This window comes from Panulirus ornatus, chromosome 3, assembly GCF_036320965.1.
Source record: "Panulirus ornatus isolate Po-2019 chromosome 3, ASM3632096v1, whole genome shotgun sequence".
In the NCBI taxonomy this organism is placed as follows: Eukaryota; Metazoa; Arthropoda; class Malacostraca; order Decapoda; family Palinuridae; genus Panulirus; species Panulirus ornatus.
Window position 1 is genome coordinate 6,930,943 of NC_092226.1, and position 22,633 is coordinate 6,953,575.

Below are 22,633 nucleotides of genomic sequence, written 5' to 3' on the forward strand. Positions count from 1 at the left end.
CAAGATGAAGGTTGGAACACTGTCCTGACGTGTGTGTGTACCGGGAGATGAGATGAGAGAGAGAGCGACACGGGCGCCATGTTTCTAGTGTCTGATGGATACATGACTGGAAGGATCGAGGGAGTGGTGTCCAGCCTGGAGGTGGAAGGTATGCTACCACACCTCCTCCTCCTCTTCCTCCTGCTACCACATTTCTTCCTCCACCTCCTGCCACACACGCATCATTCTTCCTCCTCCTGCCAAACCACTTCTTCCTCCTCCTCCTCTTGCTACCACATCTCTTCCTCCACCCCCTGCTACACACACATATCTTCCTCCTCCTCCTCCTCCTTTTGCCGCATCTCCTCCTCCTCCTCCTCATCCTACCACACCTCTTCTTCCTCCTCCTGCTACATCTCCTCCTCTCCAGTGCTTCTGGTATCCTCCGCATCAATCTATCCCCCACCCCCACTTTAACCATGACGGTGCGATCCCTTGACATCACCGGTACGACCACTGGGTTATGCTGGCCTCGCTCTCCGACCAGATGGCCGAGCCGTACCACACACCTGAGTCGCCAGGTCGTATCCCGGGGCCGTCGTACCGTCGCGCTCAGGCGATGTACCGCTGGACTCAGGAGGTCGTGCCGTGGCACGCAAGGGTCTGTCTGCATCGTCATACTCATGCAGCTGAGCTTAGGGGTTTGGAACCCACGGACCAGGGACCCTCCCCTCATCCCCAGGGAAGGGAGAGGGGCACCATAGACAGGACACGAGGGCAGGGGTGAAGGATGAGGTAGGAAGGGAGGGAGGGAGGGAAGAAGGGTTGCATTGGTTCAGCTCACCCAGGACCGGACAGAGAGAGAGAGAGAGAGAGAGAGAGAGAGAGAGAGAGAGAGAGAGAGAGAGAGAGAGAGAGAGAGGGGGGGGGGGGGACACCCCCAACTCCCTACCGCTACCCAGGGTGGGCAAGCCACACCTCCCGTAGCGCCAGTGGTAGGGGTAGGAGGAGGAGGAGGAGGAGAAACAGCCTGACGGTGGAGAGGAAGAGCGAGGCGGCCGTGTCCCCTCCCAGGCTCGTGGTGGGGGAGGAGAGGCCCCTACGTCTGGCCTGGTAACGTGGACGACGACGACGACGACACCACCGTCGTCGTACGCACCGCAAGCAGGGGGGGGGGGGGTGCCGCCGGGGACGGGGACAGTGTAGTGGTCCCAGGCCGTTCACCCAAGCCACTGGGGCTAGATAGGAGGGTCTCGAGGCAGGCGCCCGGCCAGCAGTGTGTGTGTGTGTGTGTGTGTGTGGGATGGTCGTCTTCTGCTCTGGCAAAAGGGATACAGACTGTACAGGTCGCCAGGGCGTCCCCCTACCCCACACAGCAGCAGCTCTTGCTTGCGCCTCCTTCCTCCTCTCATCACGCCGCTCGAGAGAGATCTCTGTAGAGGACGTCGAAGCCTACACCCTCCCCACACCCGCCAAAATTCCCTCAGCTCCCCCACACACACCAGCACACGACCAATGCATCTGCTCCACACAATGCCGACGCCTTCTACCACTTCAAGTATGTTCCAGGAAGTAAGCGTGAACAGGAAAAAAGAAAAGAAGAAAATATATATAAAACGAATTGACATACTGTGCCCATTTAAAGACATATTTTCACCCCAAGCAAAGACACATGCCGTCCGACCACTTCCTCAGAGAGAGAGAGAGAGAGAGAGAGAGAGAGAGAGAGAGAGAGAGAGAGAGAGAGAGAGAGGAGGATTGGCGGCGTTCCAAGACGACTGGCGAAGCAGCTCCGTCGAAAGATCTAAGGGCATCCTCGAACTCAGCCAGAGCGCGAAAATAAAAAAAGAAAAAATAACACAGTCTTCGCCTGGGGAGAGAGAGAGAGAGAGAGAGAGAGAGAGAGAGAGAGAGAGAGAGAGAGAGAGAGAGAGAGAGAGAGGGAGAGCCAGCCCCGGAGGCGATGTCGGGCGATGGTTGAAAGTGATGGTCTCCATCGACGACTGACTGACTGACTGATGAGGTCCACACGACCACCAACATCTCGAGGTGGAGGGTGTGGGGTGAACAACAGCGAGTCACAGGATGGCTGAATGTGAACCGAAACGTTTCGTCACACGAGATAAGGTCATGTTAAGGTTTCGTCAACATATTACCAAGGTTCCCGGTCCCCTCCCCCCCCCCCCAACAACAACAACAACTCTCGATGACGCTAACATCATCGCTGGGAGGCCATACCACAACACGAGTGTGAGTACACTTTGACTTATTTACCAAACGGCGTCCTAGCTACGACTCTTCGTTGTATATCAACTGACTTGAATTTCTTTCCTGTATCTCCCCTGATGATGTGATTATTACACGAAAGTGCACTTGGGAACTTGTCGTGTTTCATTTCCCCGTAGACTCATAGGTATATATATATATATATTTTTTTTTTTTTTTTTTTTTTTTTTTTTTTTATACTTTGTCGCTGTCTCCCGCGTTTGCGAGGTAGCGCAAGGAAACAGACGAAAGAAATGGCCCAACCCCCCCCCCATACACATGTACATACACACGTCCAGACACGCAAATATACATACCTACACAGCTTTCCATGGTTTACCCCAGACGCTTCACATGCCTTGCTTCAATCCACTGACAGCACGTCAACCCCTGTATACCACATGACTCCAATTCACTCTATTTCTTGCCCTCCTTTCACCCTCCTGCATGTTCAGGCCCCGATCACACAAAATCTTTTTCACTCCATCTTTCCACCTCCAATTTGGTCTCCCTCTTCTCCTCGTTCCCTCCACCTCCGACACATATATCCTCTTGGTCAATCTCTCCTCACTCATTCTCTCCATGTGCCCAAACCATTTCAAAACACCCTCTTCTGCTCTCTCGACCACGCTCTTTTTATTTCCACACATCTCTCTTACCCTTACGTTACTTACTCGATCAAACCACCTCACCCCACACATTGTCCTCAAACATCTCATTTCCAGCACATCCATCCTCCTGCGCACATCTCTATCCATAGCCCACGCCTCGCAACCATACAGCATTGTTGGAACCACTATTCCCTCAAACATACCCATTTTTGCTTTCCGAGATAATGTTCTCGACTTCCACACATTTTTCAAGGCTCCCAAAATTTTCGCCCCCTCCCCCACCCTATGATCCACTTCCGCTTCCATGGTTCCATCCGCTGACAGATCCACTCCCAGATATCTAAAACACTTCACTTCCTCCAGTTTTTCTCCATTCAAACTCACCTCCCAATATATATATATATATATATATATATATATATATATATATATATATATATATATATATATATATATATATAAAACTGCTGCTCACGCTCTGAACAAGAAAGGAAGGGGGGCTGTTACAATCAACTCGCAAAAGACACTATGGTAATGTGTACACATCTCAAGTTTACTCATAACACTTCCAGTATCGGATCAAGCAACTTAACCATCTACGTGCAAAATACCCATTCCCTCACCTGCCTCCAGAGATGGTCCAGACTGCTGAGAGCCGAAGTCCGCCCGCTACAGATCTGTCACACTGGACTGAACTGGATGACCCGTCACCAACTGCTTTTCTGAAAAGAGAGAAAAAGAAAATTAGGAAGCCATCCATCGCGATCCACCAGCCTCTCAAAAGACCTAAGTCAGTTTCAAGCAATGATATGATTCATAAGTATAGTTAAAAGACTTCTGGATAAGAAACTGATGAATAGTTTGCTTGTTACTTCTTCCAGGAGCTCTAGAAGGAAAACCATTCCCTGAAGTTCGCCAGAGGAACCTGAAATCTATGCCCATTACTAAAGGACAGACTACTGGAACCTGGAATGGATGATCATTACTTAAGATTAGTAAAGTGGATCCTGGAACCTACGGTCATTACTAGAGATCAGCACACTGGAACCTGGAACCCTCGGCCATTCTCAAATGTTTGGCTACTGGATCCTGGAACCTACGGCCATTACGAAATGTTAGGCTACTAGATCCTGGAACCTATGGCCATTACTAGAGATCAGCTACTGGAACCTGAACCCTCGGCCATTACTAAATGTTAGGCTACTGGATCCTGGAACCTATGGCCATTACTAGAGATCAGCTACTGGAACATGGAACCCTCGGCCATTATTAGAGATTAACTACGGCCATAACTAAAGTTTAGCCACTCGAATCTACGGAAATTTCTATGGATTAGCCACTGAAACTTGGAAACTACCGCTATCACTTGAAATTAACCACTGGAACCTGGAGCTAACTGTTCTTAGTGGAGGTTAGTGCACTACATTCACAAGTGAGCGACCGTCCAGCTACAGAGTGAGAAAGCGCCAGTTCTTCAAAGACACCACTGACTCAGGAAATACAAAGACTGGAACAGCAGACTGGAAAACCTTCCTAGTTCTTCAAACAGACCCGTGGAACTCTTTCCACGAACGAAAAAAGCACGAAAGACAACAACCTGACCCAGTGTAGCCTCATCTGCTACTCAAAGCATTGCCAAAAGACAGCAAATCAGGTGGTCTTATCCAGTGGTACTACCTTTACGGTGGGCAAATCATCGACGTCACGACTATAACAAGTAAATTACCTAAGTCTTTAAGCCTTACTTCTGTGACCCACCCCTTCCCCAGTAACTGTCTCACGAGGGCCCTAGCCCCTCCCCAATGAACCTGTTCAGCCCACTAGCCATCTCCCTGATATTCTGTGCAACACACTAAAGTGGAAGGAGGAGGTCAATACAATCATCAAGTCTTCCATCCGACGTCTCTCCGTCCATCGTTGCCGCTTCGAGACACATCCTCCCAAACTCGTGTAACCCTACCTCCCCCGCCTGGCCTTCCTCCCTCTCCACCACACAACATAGCAGGGAATGCAACATCACCCTCGTTCTCTCTTTACACCACGCGAACAGAGGTTCTCAACACAGTGATCTCATACATCCTTTCCAAACATCATCCGAACCTCATCTGTCGACAGTGCAGGAAGACGGTACGTCTTCACCCCCCCGCCACCGTCAACCTCCGGAGATCCTTCGTCCCTTGAGTTGCAGTTCGGCACCACAGCCGTTGCATCGAGACCATCCAAGCTCGCAATGTCCTCTACAACGACAGCCCCGTCCCAGCAACTGAGATCATCATCAATGATCTGTACAGACTACCGCCCCAGCATCTGGGTAAAGACTGTCTGTTTAAACCGACTCACAAACTCCTTTTACAGCTTCATATTGTAAGCATTTTCCGCTGCTCAATTCCTGATGTTTCCATTTAATTCAACACACCTAAAAATAGTGTCATCACTATTATCACTCTGTTACCTTTCTGACACATATCCTCTTTGTCAACCTTTCCTCACTCTCTCCGTAGGTCCAAACCATATCAGCACATTCTCTTTAGCTTTCACAGCCACACACTTTTTTACTACCACACCTCTCTCTTACCCTTTCATTATTTTCAATAACAACAACAATAATAATAATAATATTATTATTATTATTATTATCATCATTATTATCATCATTATATTATTATTATCATTATCAAAACCTAACACGTCTACAACGGACAAAACCCACCATCGTCACGTCTGCTGTGGACTAAAACTCAACACCATTATGTCTAGTGGACGGAATCTAACATCACCACGTATCCAGTGGCCACAACCCACTAGCGCCAGAACCTGACGTGCAGTCAGCCTGCCTTTCCCTAACACTGACAACGGACGTGTAGTCTGCCTACAACCCCGTACAGTGACTACGTGTAACCTTCCCCAACAACAATGAACACGGGGATGTGTAATCGGCCCTACGACACTGACCACTCTGAGCGCAGGTGGTGGTGGGGGGAAGGAGTTCGATAAACAAACCTACGAGCATCTTCAATCCAGCCAGTTGTGGTCGGAATGCGCGGGAGTGGACAGTGTTAAAAACTGGCTGGACCGGCAGCGAGCAGAGGAGGAGGGAGTGCCGCTCCTACAGCTGCCGGACACAAACGGACTTGACCCCTTGAGCACATCGGTTCGAACCTTCGAACGCGACGGTACGAACTTACAAATCGACGGTGCGAGATCTATAAACACAACGGTTCGGACCTTCGACGCGACGATATGAACCTTTTAACGCAGCGAACGCAAGGTATGATAGCCTAGCCATCAATACGACCCTTCAAGGGACGCGCCATCATGCTTTAACGGTCGGTCGGTCGCGCTCAAAAGGCCGTTCGGTCGTGGTTTTAAAACGGTCGCATCGTCGCACTCACAGGATGCAGGGATATGTGGACAGCACCACAAAACTCGCGACTGCCAATACAATTTCCATTAAACCTGCACAGCAAACGCCGATATATATATATATATATATATATATATATATATATATATATATATATATATATATATTTTTTTTTTTTTTTTGCTTTGTCGCTGTCTCCCGCGTTTGCGAGGTAGCGCAAGGAAACAGACGAAAGAAATGGCCCAACCCACCCCCCATACACATGTATATACATACGTCCACACACGCAAATATACATACCTACACAGCTTTCCATGGTTTACCCCAGACGCCTCACATGCCTTGATTCAATCCTCTGACAGCACGTCAACCCCGGTATACCACATCGCTCCAATTCACTCTATTCCTTGCCCTCCTTTCACCCTCCTGCATGTTCAGGCCCCGATCACACAAAATCTTTTTCACTCCATCTTTCCACCTCCAATTTGGTCTCCCTCTTCTCCTCGTTCCCTCCACCTCCGACACATATATTCTCTTGGTCAATCTTTCCTCACTCATTCTCTCCATGTGCCCAAACCATTTCAAAACACCCTCTTCTGCTCTCTCAACCACGCTCCTTTTATTTCCACACATCTCTCTTACCCTTACGTTACTTACTCGATCAAACCACCTCACACCACATATTGTCCTCAAACATCTCATTTCCAGCACATCCATCCTCCTGCGCACAACTCTATCCATAGCCCACGTCTCGCAACCATACAACATTGTTGGAACCACTATTCCTTCAAACATACCCATTTTTGCTTTCCGAGATAATGTTCTCGACTTCCACACATTCTTCAAGGCTCCCAGAATTTTCGCCCCCTCCCCCACCCTATGATCCACTTCCGCTTCCATGGTTCCATCCGCTGCCAGATCCACTCCCAGATATCTAAAACACTTCACTTCCTCCAGTTTTTCTCCATTCAAACTCACCTCCCAATTGACTTGACCCTCACCCCTACTGTACCTAATAACCTTGCTCTTATTCACATTTACTCTTAACTTTCTTCTTTCACACACTTTACCAAACTCAGTCACCAGCTTCTGCAGTTTCTCACATGAATCAGCCACCAGCGCTGTATCATCAGCGAACAACAACTGACTCACTTCCCAAGCTCTCTCATCCCCAACAGACTTCATGAAGTATATATATATATATATATATATATATATATATATATATATATATATATATATATATATATATATACATTGGAAAGGATCACAATTTTGCGCGTGATCAAAATATTCCTATGAGCCACGGGGAAAATGAAACACGGTAAGTTCCCAAGTGCACTTTCGTGTAATAAACACATCAGGGGAGGCACAAGAGAGAAATATAACAGTCAGTCTTGTGTTTCCACTGATAATGTGACTATTACACGAAAGTGCACTTGGGAAATTGTTTCATTTTCCCCGTGGACGCAGGAATATACTTGATAAAGCTCATAATTCTGATCGTTTCCTATATATAATATATTTTTTTTTTTTTCATACGATTCGCCATTTCCCGCGTTTGCGAGGTAGCGTTAAGAACAGAGGACTGGGCCTTAGACAGAAAATCCTCACCTGGCCCCCTTCTCTGTTCCCTCTTTTGGAAAATTAAAAAAAAAAAAAAAAACGAGAAGGGAGGATTTCCAGCCACCCGCTCCCTTCCCATTTAGTCGCCTTCTACGACACGCAGGGAATACGTGGGAAGTATTCTTTCTCCCCTATCCCCAGGGATAATATAATATATATATATATATATATATATATATATATATATATATATATATATATATATATATATATATATATATACCACCATCCAATGAAAGCTACGGACGAGCCAGGGAAGTGTGGTCCAGGGGGCCGAGGACAACCCTTGCTACACTCCACGCCTCCCAATAAGGACTGCAATTATAGGTAGAATGGCTCTGGGGTTAGTGCTGTTGACATTCTTGCGTGGCGTCGTCCATTCATACCATGTCGGATGCCGGGCCGGACACACACACACACACACCGTGGTCAAGAAGCTCTTGCGTACGACCCTTGAGCAAGACGGTACGACTCATGCCTATGATGGGGGTCTGGCTGCACTTCAGCTCAACTCTTTCAAAGGCTAGGCACAAATACCATGTGTGGATTTTTGATATGCGAACTATGTACACACTAAAGCTGCTACGTTATAATCATGTCTATATTGTGGTGTTTTAAATGACTTAAAAATTACCAGTTACTTGGAAACTATAAATGTTTGAAATGAGTTTATAAAATGATAACCCACATACACGCAGTACCATCGCGCGCCTGGCAGCGCAGTTCTCAATTCGATCACTTGTGACAAGAGCTCTTGCTTCACATCTTTATTTTTGGCCATAAGACAACTAGATACACTCTGCTGAATATTCCCTTGTTCTACGGAGCCCTGCAGTCTCAAAACTCGCTGTGACCCATAACAGAAGACTAATAAAAGATCTCTCCCCTAAGTTACGTTTTAAAAATTGGGGTAACTGATTTCGAAAATTCATTTTCATTCTTCTACTTTGCTTTAAATTGGTGGCTAATCCCCTCTAGCTTCTCGTTTTCCTGATACTACAAGTGCCCGATTCTCCTGTTGCACAATAGGGATCTGATGCAGCTGATGCAGGCGTACCATGAAAATCCGGGTGTTTCACTTCCCACTGTGGCAACACGTAATGTGCACAATAATAATAAATAATAAGAATACATTACTGAACTAACTGCAGCCAATGGCCGAAAATAAAACAAGATAAACAAGGGCAAGGAGTTAGGAAAACAAAAGAAGGGAGAAGATAATAAGACAACATAAGTGGAGGTTTGGTGCCATTGTAGAATATATATATATATATATATATATATATATATATATATATATATATATATATATATATATATATATACGTATATATTGAAAAGGATCACAATTTTGCGCGTGATCAAGATATTCCTATGAGTCCACGGGGAAAATGAAACACGATTAGTTCCAAAGTACACTTTCGTGTAATAATCACATCATCAGGGGAGACACAAGAGAGAAATACAATTCAGTTGATATACATCGAAGAGACGAAGCTAGGACGCAATTTGGTAAACATGCGATATATATATATATATATATATATATATATATATATATATATATATATATATATATATATGAAACAAACTAAGCGCGAACCATTTCTTGGCTGAACGGACAGAGGACGGTTAGGTTGAACAAGGCGATGATGATGTAGTCCGCGTATTCTCATAAGGATGGTGAAATCGACTTGGTGGTAACGGGAAAAAAATTTCGAAAGGCGGTCTAACTGCTGCAGGGCTCAGGGCGGGAAAATGTGACTGACTAGTTTTCCAAGAAGTATGTACAATAGTTTCCGGACAGAACTGGTTTGTGGTCTTAAGATAGCTGTGTGTGTGTGTGTGTGTGTGTGTGTGTGTGTGTGTGTGTTTTAACGTCACCATGTAGATATTTACTACGGCAAAACATTTCAATGATAGTATGGTTGAAGGGTATACGTCTAGGTAGGGTTAGGTGGAGGCAAACACAGGAAGTAAAATAAGTACGATACATCGACTAAGGAAGATCTAAGAAGTGGGTGAGACTTGGGTGAGGAGAATGTGACGAATGGGAACATTACTAATGAAGGTGATGCAGGTCTATGAAGGGGAGGAAGACAGTGGTGACATCACACGAGGAGTCAGTCAATATGTTTGGAGGAGATTACATAGAAGGGCTGTGCTTAAATAGCGCAACTGTGTTGGGAACATACGAGAGTAAAGAGGAGGACATGGCGAGAGGTTGGAAATAATAGTGTGCGTGTCAGTGAAGTGCATCATCTCTGTAAATTCTGCGCAAGCCTCTCTCTCTCTCTCTCTCTCTCTCTCTCTCTCTCTCTCTCTCTCTCTCTCTTTGTAGCAGCAAAGATGGATGCCATATATATTGTACATGGGTGTGTGTGTGTGTGTGTGTACACATATGAGGGTTAAGCAGCAGAGCAATCCTCACATCCGTCCAACACACTCGGAAAACAATGATCACGAACGTATTTAAGTCAGTTGTATACTTCCACTTCAAAATAATGACACAAAATCGACATTAATTTCTAAAAAAAAAAAAAAAAACGTCAATTACACTAAACTCAGAATATACAACCATCTTTATCTGCGATTCTCTTCAAACCCATACCATACAAACTTCAACTCCTAAGTCGTAAAGAACACGTTACCACTAGCCCCTTACCTACGTAAGAACATACAGAACATAAACACTTACAGTTACAAATCACGTTTGTGTTCAGTAGAAAACGTAAACAAATGATGTAACGTCTGGCGACCTCGGCAGCTGCGTGACGTCGAGGCTTCCCGGCCTTGCGCGCGCCGTGACCGTTGACGTGTGGCGCGGCGACGATGCTCTCCTCCTCCTCCGTCGTCACCTGCACCCGTCACACACACACACCCACCTCTAGATTACCGCACGGTCACAGTGAGTGAATAATTCCTAGCGGAGGGGTAGTAGTAGGAAAGGAGGTGCTGAGCACAGAGCTCGCGCGCGCTCACACACACACACACACACACACACACACACACACACACACCGCTTCTTTCCTCCCGCAGATCTCTTGGAACCAGATGGCGACACCCTGGGTGATGACACTCGAGGAGGATACAAGGTCAATTAGGTGTTTTGGAGAGAGAGAGAGAGAGAGAGAGAGAGGCTACACTTAGCCTGCATGGTATTCTACGCAATTTCTGCCTTACGAAATCCATTAATAAAGACCATTAGTATCCAACGTGTACCAATAAACCTAAGCCAGGTAACCAACCATTTATCGACCAGCCCCGAGGGGGGGGATGAACACCTGCGTTGGGTGCGGGCCGACTGCCACGCCCAGGAATTGAACCCGGGCAGGCCCGTGCATGACTCATGGTAAGCAACGCTAGCCAGAACATGGAACAGGAGAGTTGCTAAAAATCTCCAAGCAACTAACCAAGGGCCTGAGACGCCGAGCACGGAACAGCCCGGAACACTCGGCACGGAACAAGGAATACCACATTGATCAGCCAGGGAACACTAGGCACGGAACGAGGAATACCACAATCTCCAGCCTGGAACACTCAGCAAGGAGCAGGGAAAACCATACAGTCGATCCTGGAACAACCCTCCAAAAAGGAGGAGGGGAGAGGGGACCTCCATACTGCCGTCTCTACCTCCTAAATTATTAACATCGGATCCGATCTCCCACAGAAAGCATCTCAGCCTACTAATAATGCATGTCCAGACCTTCAGATGGGCGCTTTGGGGGTTCTTGATTTCCCATCACCCATCAGTCTAATGCTCTCGATCCTTTACATATCATTAATACTCGTCCATTCCCCCATCAGCCAATGTCGGCGAGTTTTCATCCTCAATCAGCCGACCAACTCGAAAGGATAGACATTCTCAATTCTCCTTGACCTGTATGTCTGGATTCTCTTAACATATAAGTCGGGGATTCCTTATTCTTTACCAACAATATAAGAACAAATTTGAATCCTTTAAGAAAAAAAAATACATTCACCTGTGGGTTTGGATTCTACATCAACCAACAACTTAAGTGTTAGGAATCCTCTATACGCCAAGTATCTACAGGTCTTGAGAGTTTTATTCCTCCATCGATAAATAGTTGAGGGTCCGATTCCTTATTAACATACAATGGAGACAGACACTCGCCCTCTGCTAACCACCTATTAATGGTCTGAACACCCCGTGTCAATTAATACTTGAGAGTCGATATCATTTATGAAAAGCATATCCCGCGTATATATATATATATATATATATATATATATATATATATATATATATATATATATATATATATACCCTTGTTGGTTCCGCCATTCTCTCTAACACAGAGAACTTGTCACCCCGTCGAAATTACTTCCTTTTGTGCAGCTGTTCATCAGGTCCTCTTCCGGTGGGATTCTACGCTGTAACGCCGCAGATTCGTGTCAGAACAAGGACCATGGGAGTCCCTTTTATCCAGTCTCCTTTAGGTATCATAGGCGAAACAGTTACTGGGTGTCGCTAGCCAGCGAATGACAGGCCTAGCGATCACCTCCCCTCCCGCCGCCGGAGCAGCCCTTCACAGCGCGACACTCCATTGATCTCCACCTCCTTTCCAGACATCGAAATGGTCAAGGTTAGGGACCCTGTAGCGCCGCAGTCAACACCACTTCCATTATCTGGATCCTCTAGCGAAGCAGCCAACACCCCTTTTGAGTATCTCGATCCTCTAGCGAAGCAGCCAACACCCCTTCCAGTATCTCGATCCTCCAGCGAAGCAGTCAACACCCCTTCCAGTATCTGGATCCTCTAGCGAGGCAGCCAACACCTTCATACTGGATCCTCTTTCGCCGCAGCCAATAACCAAGTCAGCGTCCCCCTATACAACAACAAACCATTCAGCGTTTCGGATCCTTTATTAAAACTAACGGATCTGGAATCATGGCGAGCGAGTCTGGATTCTACTGGTCGAACACCAACAGTATGAGAAGCAAGGCCGTAGCCCCCCACTCGAAACGGTACATACCTGACTGTTGAATCCCTAGTACCTGCGTGAACTGGAGGGAAGAAAACACACACAACACGACAAAACAGATAGGCTGCTGAGGCGAAATGACTTATCAATAATCCCGGATTAAGAAATTCGAAACTTTGAGAGGGGGAAAAAACATTCATAAATCTGCTTTTAACAGGAGATAGGAAAAAAAACAATTACGAAAAAACCTTTGATTACAATCTGATGTTACAGAGAGAGAGAGAGAGAGAGAGAGAGAGAGAGAGAGAGAGAGAGAGAGAGAGAGAGAGAGAGAGAGAGAATCAAACAAAAAAACGGAAATATCAAATTAAAGAAAGAGGTAACCAGAACAACAAGTATCCGGGCCCTCCCGCCCCCCGCCGGCATCAGATCAATTATTCAAGCACCATGACTGAGCAAACTGCACCCCCGCGAGCTACAGGGAAGCAAATCATGATAAACGTTAAATGTTTAAGAGCAAATCCCTCCAACGCTGGCAAGACCAGGAAGCCGTTGTAAAATCGCTCACATATCAAACAAGACAAAACAATGAATGAATGAATGAATGAAACAATAAAAACAAGGTCAATAACACTTGATACGAATACTTGAGGAGGTAGGTAAAAAAAAAAAGGTTCAAATGCATCACTTGAAGATTCGACTCTCTCTCTCTCTCTCTCTCTCTCTCTCTCTCTCTCTCTCTCTATATATATATATATATATATATATATATATATATATATATATATATATATATATATATACACACATATATATACCCCGATCCTCAAAGTATTAGGTTAGGCGAGACTAGGATTGGGTTAAGTTAGGTTAGATTAGAATACAAACCTAAAGTAAACCTTACTTAATCCAGTCTAAGATAACGTTGGTGTGCGGAGGGATATGGATAATCTTCAAGGGGATTTGATTATAACCACTGCACACACACACAGTGCTATATACGATCCTATCGTATTTCTCCGGCGTAAACATGAAACTTATAGCAAGTCCAGTTAAGGGACAAAAAGACACTGGGGACTAATACAATACATACTGCGCGTACGGCACGGACGAGGAGTTGAACACGACTGGCCTCGAGGGGGTATATACATTCTGGCGGCCTCAGGGGTCGAAAACAGCCGCATGGCGACGGGACGGACGGCCGTAGCGGAAGTGTGTATTATCTGCGGGTTCCCAGAACTGCCGGAGGAGCTTCGAGGAGAGGGAGGGAGGGTGAGTGGGAGGGTGAGTGGGGAGGGTGAGTGGGTGAGGGGGTGAAGGGAGCATCGTGATGAACTACCAGCTGATGACGGCTAGAGGAAAAACAGTTGGGAGGAGGAGCTACAGGTGTGTGCTGCGCCGACGAAGAGGAGGAGGAGGAGGTGGGGATGACGGGAGAAAACACTAGGATGTATAGGGAATGGAAAACGGGAATTTGAATGGGGGCACTATCGTAAGTTTATGCACAAAATATAATGACCCAGAAACGGTGGCAAAATAACAGAAAAAAAAAAATACGAGGAGTAAGAGTCGTGTACGATAAAAAAGTTTCAATAACAAACACATAAAAATAATAGGTTAGGGAACCACAAATACAAGAATATGGACATGTCACTGAATTATTAATAGTTAGGTAAACACTGGCGAAAATCTCGAGGGAAGCGCAGGGCACTTGGCGTAGCAGCACGGCAGACAAACCCCAGTAGGGATGGTGCAAGATAATGCTAAAGCGAGAAAGGCACACACACACACACACACACACACACACACACGAATATAAATAAGGGGGTAAAATAATGCGTTGGAAAAGGGATAAAAGGGATGGGTTTGCAGGTGACGAGAAAAAAGAGGCCAAGGAAAGGAGACAGACAAACAGCAGCGGGATGTGGTGTGCAAATTTGGGAACACTGTGTTAAGTTTGTATTTTAAAAAGAAAACGGGAATTTATAACTCCAGTTTCATTTACCAGGACGGCCGCCGCCGCCTCCACAGCAGCCGGCTGGCGCAAGCAGGTCTACTCCTGGCCTGCCTGTCCTGCCTCTCTACACCTCCCCCCCAACACACAGGCCTGCGCAGGCCCTCCAGCCCTACAATCTACAGGTCATTCTCCTACACACACACACACACACACACACACACAGTGATGGTCATCCAGTCTCGTCCTACGGGAGTTTCTTTTTTTTCCCCCAGGAACATCCATAAAAGACGGAGGCCTATCTACGCATTTGTGGTAATGGTTTGTTTATCGTTATTTGTATATCTTTGCACGCCGTCTCTAGCCCAGCCAAACGTACTCACCTAACCTAAACCAAAACTTCAAGCTATCCTAACTTACCTAATTTAACCTAACCCAAGGTAGCCTAACTTACCCACCTAATTTAACCCAACCCAAGCTAACCTTAAGTACCCACCTACTCAACCCAATCCAAGCTAACCTAACCTAATGTAACCTAACTTAACAACCAAACGTACCCACCTATCTCAAACCAAACTTAGCTAACCAAACCTAACCTAACGTAACTCAACCTAACTTACCCACCTAACTCAAACCAACCCAAGTTAACCTGACCCAACCCAACCCAACCCAACCTAACCTAACGTAACCCGAGCTCACCTCACCTAACCTAACGTAACTCAAGCTAACCTAGCTTCCCTTACCCTAACCCAACCTTACCCTACCTGCCCTCGTGCCACTGAACACCCCACCCCTCCTCCTCCACCACCTAACCTGGACCACCACTCAGCACTACCACTGCTGGTGACACCTGAAGAAGCGTAACAACGCAGTAACGCGCACTAACACCTGCCTGATATCACGTGATCCTCCCCCCTCCCCCCCTCGTGTGAGAGAGGGAGAGGGGAGGGGAGGAGGGGTAGGGGAGGGAAGGAATCCAGAGGAAGGGCAAAGGAGAGGGGAGGAGGGGAAGGGAGGGAGGGAGGGAGGATGGAGAGGTTTGCACACCACTGCAGTGTATCGTAGTGACATCTGGCGAACGAGGCCGGCATCACTACAAGGTCGGGGCCAACCAAGCCTCACCCCACACACACACACTCCGCCTCCAAAGCCAAATTTTGGACCAGTCTTTTACTCGCACCTCGGGTAACCCAGCCCTAGCCCTACCCTTAACCCTAGCCCTAGCCGTAATCCTAATCCTAGCCCTAGCTCCCCCTGCACCCACCCACACACACACACAAACACCAGTTCCTCACCTGCGTCGCGGGATGACCTTTCGTCCCCTCCCGCAGTTACCTCATCTTCTTTTCTTCTCCCTGATACTCCGCCTCCTCCTCCCTCCTCCTCCATCTCGTTGATACCCCGTCCCTCTTCCTCCCTCTCGCTGATACTCCATCCCTCGTTCATGCTCCAACATCTCCTCTTCTCTTCCTCCTTCTCCTTGATGCTAACTCCCTCTTCCATTATCCCTGAAATTGTCATGAGCATCACGCTTGCCTCAGAGTACGGGGCACGTATTCCCCACCGCCATTGCCTCACACACACACACACACACACACACACACACACACACTCACACACACACACACACACACACACACACACACACACAAACACACACAGAGTCTCCGCTGGGGGAGAGGTGTATGAAAGAGTAGAGTAATACTAGTGAGTAGGTATGCAAGGAAATACAGGAGTAGGTATGCAAGAAAATACGTGGGTAGGTACGCAAGGAAATACGTGGGTAAGTATGGAAGGAAATACGTGGGTAGATATGCAAGGAAATATGTGGGTAGGTATGCAAGGAAATACGTTGGGAGGTAAGTAAATACGAAGGTATGTACGGAAATACGAAGGTATGTACGTAAATACGTAGGTAGATAGATAAGTGCGAGCAGGTAGGTAGAGTGGTACGTAAGGAAATACGTATGTAGGTAGGTAGGTGGGTAAGCAGTACCCCCTGAGATACAGAGGATGACAGGGGAGTGCGGGGGGGGGGGGAGGCGATGCACCGAGGAGGGGGTGGGTGACGAGAGCCTGGGAAGAGAGAGAGAGAGAGAGAGAGAGAGAGAGAGAGAGAGAGAGAGAGAGAGAGAGAGAGAGAGAGAGAGAGAGAGAGAGGAGGGTACAACACAACAATGGCCGGGCTACAGCAGGTCTACTTCACATGGCGAACAATAACATGAATGTAGGTGGAGAGCACCATGACGTCAGTCATCTCCTCTCCCTCTTGACATCTCAATCTCGGCGACATCCCTCCCTCCCTCACTCCCTCTATACTCCCTCACTCCTCCCTCCCTTGCTCAGAAATCCCTAGCCCCTCTCGAAGTACCATTGCCATACCCAGAAATGATCACTACTCAAAGTTTTATCCATATATTCTCTATCAAAAATACGAATTTGTCTAAACACACAAAGACAAATTATTTCAGTGATAGCGTGGGACAAGGGCCCATGGCTAGTGGGTACGCGGAGGCCTGTATAGGGCGTACAGTGGGTATAATACATCGACAGAGGAGGGTGACAGGTGGGCCCGAGTGGGGCCCACGGACCCAAAGGGTCCTTGGGCCCGTTAGAAAAGACGGGACCGCGTAACTGGCACAAGTATAATACAATCATTAGAATGGAGGGGATAAAACTCAGCTACAAACTGGGTCTGCAGTGTTCAGGTTGAAGATGAAATGGTTATGATGCACAGGGCTCAGGCTACAGTCAAATACATGATAAATAATTTAAGAGAATATAGTGCGATAATGACGACTACATGAATAAAAAAAATGGTACGGACGAAAATTCCATGATGCTTTAAGCAAGAATAGTACGTAGTTACACAAACCCAATTCACAATTAGGGAGAAAACTACAGTACTCTATAATCTCATACTGCACACATACCCGCCGGCAGCGAGAATCAGACGCCATACTCAAAGTCTCTTTTCTCACTCCAGACTTCATCATACACCTTCCATGATGCTTTAAGCAAGAATAGTACGTAGTTACACAAACCCAATTCACAATTAGGGAGAAAACTACAGTACTCTATAATCTCATACTGCACACATACCAGCCGGCAGCGAGAATCAGACGCCATACTCAAAGTCTCTTTTCTCACTCCAGACTTCATCATACACCTTACTGCATTTACGAAAAAATACCCAAAGAGCCGTGGATATGCCTGGACGAGACAACCGCCGAAAGCAGGAGCAGAAGAAAAAAATATAGCACTATAAAATTTGGGAAGGTCAAAAAGGACGGAGGCGCCAAACTGGTTCACAGAGGAGAGAGAGAAAACTCGAGGCCAACACCCGGGGTAACTCAAGGAATCATTGGAGCGCCCTGGATCCGGGTCGCTGCGGAATACAAGGGGACACGCTCAGACGACCCCAGGTTATCTACTAGGTCTTCCGTTTCAATCAACCATCTTTAAAGTGTAGAAAAAAAAAATGTGGATATATAGAGGTAATATAATCTTGGATCTCTTTTCTTTTTCCTCTTTTTTCTTCATCCGTTCCCGGATCAAGTTCACTGTGCTGAACCATTCTCTCAAGTCACCGCCGCTGCTTCTACGTTGTAGCCTGGAGAGGCTCTAGGGGGCGCGCGCGCGCGCACACACACACTCGGACAAAGATCGCCTCATAGGTTTATCATGAAGTGCGTGTGCCACAGCCTCCCGCTCGCCCCTGATAATCTACACTCACACCCCGAGGTCGAGCGCAATGGTTCTATCCGGCAACGTTAAAAGAGCGTCTCAAGAAATGAGTAGCTGAGGGGTGGAGGGCCGAGAATGAGAAAGGAAGGGAGGGAAGGGGTTGGTTGGTTTCCTCGGATGGTCACTTCAGGAGGGGGGTGGTGGGGGGGGGGGGGGAGTCACCGGCGAGTGTAGAGTAGTGTAGGGTTAAGACGAGGTCACTGTGAAGGTGCTGTTGCCAAGCGGGTCATGTGGTCTGCAATGGGTGGGTGGGGGGGATTAGGGGAGGGGGGGTAGTACCGCTCGCAGGTAGGGTCGTTGCCAAGGTAAATCATATAGGGCCACTGCCAGGTGACTGCAGGGTCAGCAGCAATGGTTGATGGCAGGTAATTCGAGGGTCAGCTGGGGGGTCGTTGACAGATAATAGCAGGATCAACATGGGTCGTTCGCACGTAATTGCAATGGTCAGTCAGGGTCGTTGCCGAGTCATTATGGGGTCGGCTGAGGTCGCTGCCTAATAACTGCAAGGTTCGTTGCCCACTAACCGTCGGGTTACAGCAAGAATGGGTCGTTGATGAGGAAAGTCGTTGCCAAGAAAACGACGGGGTCAGACAGGGGAGGTGTCGTTGATGACAGACTCGTTACCAAGTAGGTCATCACTGCGCTCAGTGAGGACCGTCGCCAAATGGGCCCAGCAAAGCAAAGTGGATAAAGAGGGATGGAGAGAAAGCGCTACTAGAGAGAGAGAGAGAGAGAGAGAGAGAGAGAGAGAGAGAGAGAGAGAGAGAGAGAGAGAGAGAGAGAACGATCGCCCACGTCAATCAAGCGATGCCCAGTACCATATCTCTGGTTTAAGGAAGCTATCGGCGGAGTGGCCCAGCGTAAGGCTATGGGGTGCTGGGGAGCCTCGACAACCATTCAACTCACCCTACAACACCAACTTCGTAGGACCACAGAAGTCTGTGTTGGACACAAGAGAGGTAATTACCCGTCTACAACCCAACCAGAATCACAACACCCTCCCGCATCATCCCCAAAATAACAACACACACACACACACACACACACACACCTCCCCCAACAACCGACACGCGACGTCACACAACACCAGGCACGACCATCACTACCCACATCGAAGTAGCAGTCCTCTCTTATCTCAGTGGGACGTGAGGCAGCGGAACACGGGGGTTGGGGGGACAGACTGCACGAGGAAGGGAGGGCAGGGAGGGAGGAGGTTACGTGTGAGGGAGACTGAAAGCACGAGGGCTGGAGGTAGGAGCGGGTGCCACAGGCAGGATGGGAGAGGAGAAGAAGAAGGAAGGGAGATAAAGATAGGCGTAACAGGGAGGATACAATGGAAGGAGGCGAGAACCAAGAGGGAGAGAGTCAGGATGGTCAGGTGAGCTGGCTAGGGAGGGAGCTATGACGGTTGTGAGAGGGAAGGAGGGAGGGAGGGAGGGATAGAGGGAGGGAGAGGTTCAAGGTGAGCGGGTCAGCAGGAGCAGTGTGACCCAGGTAGCACCTGCAGCAGTAGAGGCCAACCTCCCCGCCACAGCCACACAAACTCGCCTCTTTCGCCCTCCCTGGCCACCACTGGGGCGAGGGGACCTGACACGTGGCCTCCTTGGCCACCACTAGGGCGAGGGGACCTGTCATGTAGCCTCCCTGAACGCCACTAGGGCAAGGTTACCTGATGCATGGCCTCCCTACCAACAGCAAGGCAGGGGCACGTCATACGAGAGAGAGAGAGAGAGAGAGAGAGAGAGAGAGAGAGAGAGAGAGAGAGAGAGAGAGAGAGAGAGAGAGAGAGGTGGGAGGGAGGCAGGCTGCACATACAGACGCCTCTTCCCAACCGAGAGCTCAAACCTTCACAATCAACTTTGAAACCATTTCAGGATTTGCTCAGCAAGAAGACCTCAGTCCTCGAAGGAAAGATATACGCAGGTTAATGGACCCCCCAAAAAAAAAAAAAAAAATGTAGATTCACTCGTACAACAGTCTTTTCTGAAGGAAACTTACGGAGTTGGACAAAGCGCGCTTGTCAAGTGGCGTACGGACGTGCTTGGTGATGGGGTGGAGCACTTGGGGAAAGAGGTGGGGGGTGCGATGTGCCTATGGAAGAACTCCATCGCAAGGACGGTGGAGCAATGGTTTATAGCCACACACACACACACACACACACACACACACACACACCAGCGGTACACTGACGGTGGGACCCGAGTGCCGGCACGTAACAGCTGGAGGACGGCGTAGAGAGAGAGAGAGAGAGAGAGAGAGAGAGAGAGAGAGAGAGAGAGAGAGAGAGAGAGAGAGAGAGAGAGAGCCAGCCGCCCTCAGCCACGGCCCTCACCTATACAATACTCCCACATACCTTACCTAACCCACTCACCTCTACCAGCACTCCGACATTCACTTCTCTGTACTTTACTTCTTCCCTCTTTTTCTTTCTTTAAACTTCTACTGTGGATGCTGCTTCGTTCCCAGCGCCTCACCTACTCGCTCTCCCTCGTTTCTTACCGTCGCCCTTAATTTCCTGTCCCTCCAACCTACAGGTTTTCCCTCCTGAAGGCGTCACACCACCAACTCCCAACATAAAGCAAAATGTGACACAGTGAATCTTCCAACCTGGAGTGCTTCATTCCTCTTCTGTATGCATCACGGATGGACAGGTTCGTATCGCTCCGATTGATTCCTTTTTCGTTTTCACCTCTTTGTCTTTCTGTCTCCTCACACCCCCCACCTCTTGCAAACGCCTCATCTTCCATAACTCTTCCCCCGCGACTCCTTCGTTCCCTCCGTCACGAAGTTCCTCAGCCACGTCCTAATGTGTTACACACACACACACACACACACACACACACACACACACACACACACACACCTTCCTCACCTTCTACCATTCTCGCCTCCTGCATTCCCTTCAGTTACCTTCCCCTCACAGTCTCTCTCATCAGTATAATGATTGTTTCCTATGATGTAGTCGTTGTTCACCGCGTGCACTACAGCAGGACAGTAGTTCACCCCTCTCCCTCACACCTCTGGTACACACACACACACACACGTCCTCTCCAACTACCCACTATCAAACAACCTTGACAGTCCCCCTTAATTATATACACTGACGGCTTGTTATAGGCCAGATGGTGGTGCGTGGCCCCATGCTGTCCATGGGCCATCCACGACACCACCTCCTCTTCTTCCTCCTCCTCCTCCACCACAGCTTCCCCAAACAGCGTTTTTCTTTTTTCACCATCATTCCAAGAAAAAAAAATATCTACATTTTCTATTCCTCCACTCTATAAATCCCATTACTCCAATAACCTCTTCGGAAACATCCGTCCGATCCTGCCCCCTCATGCGTATATACACACAGTCTCTCACATTCTCGCAAAACACTACCACGTTCCCTAAGTTCTTCTCCTTCCCTTATCTACAGAGATACAGAACGATCCTCTTCAGAGTCGCCACCACCGAGCCTCCTAACACCAGGCCGACCGTGGTGGTAGGGTCAAGCAAGACTCTTAACCACATTTCCATCACCCATGCAAAAACCAGGCCCGACACCACCACCACCACCAACACACACACACCTTCTTCCCCCACACAGCCCTCCCTCCCTCCCTCACCGCACCTGCCTACATAACACAGGACGTCCTGCATATCCTTGGCGGGAGATAGAGCGAGTCTCACATAATTTGATGAGATAAATCACCTAACTCTCTCTCTCTCTCTCTCTCTCTCTCTCTCTCTCTCTCTCTCTCTCTCTCTCTCTCTCTCTCTCTCTCGTGCATATAAGAGATAGATAGGGAGAGAGAGAGAGAGAGAGAGAGAGAGAGAGAGAGAGGACGAGGAGGTGTGTGTGTGTGTGTGTGTGTGTGTGTGTGTGTGTGTGTGTGTGTGTGTGTGTGTGTGAGGACGTCATGCGTCGTGTCTTTGGACGGCGTCGTCACAGGATCATCCACCAGAACATTACTGTGTTGCTTCACCTTCTGAAGGTGGACCTAAGGCTTCCCCCCTCCACACACACACACACACACACACACACACACACACACACACACACACACACACTTACTCCAAGCTGGATAGATTTACTGCGTCTCTCTCCACAGGACTAGGCGGGCCCTGCCTCAACCCTTCGTCAAGAGCATCAGAACCC

The 22,633-nt window shown here is 48.0% G+C and overlaps 1 protein-coding gene across 2 annotated transcripts in view; it reads right to left on the bottom strand.

Moving 5' to 3' along the window:
* The window catches only part of MESR3 (misexpression suppressor of ras 3), a 59,189-nt gene that overhangs the window by 13,968 nt on the left and 22,588 nt on the right, over window positions 1-22,633 (bottom strand). Inside the window, exons 1-2 of one of the 2 annotated variants that reach the window (XM_071683216.1) lie at window positions 10,544-10,688; window positions 3,479-3,577 (exon numbers count right to left, since the gene is read on the bottom strand). The gene's annotated coding sequence lies outside the window, so the exon portion shown is untranslated. Of the gene's footprint in view, window positions 1-3,478; window positions 3,578-10,543; window positions 10,689-22,633 lie in introns of those variants that run through there. The other variant, XM_071683206.1, reaches the window with a different exon arrangement.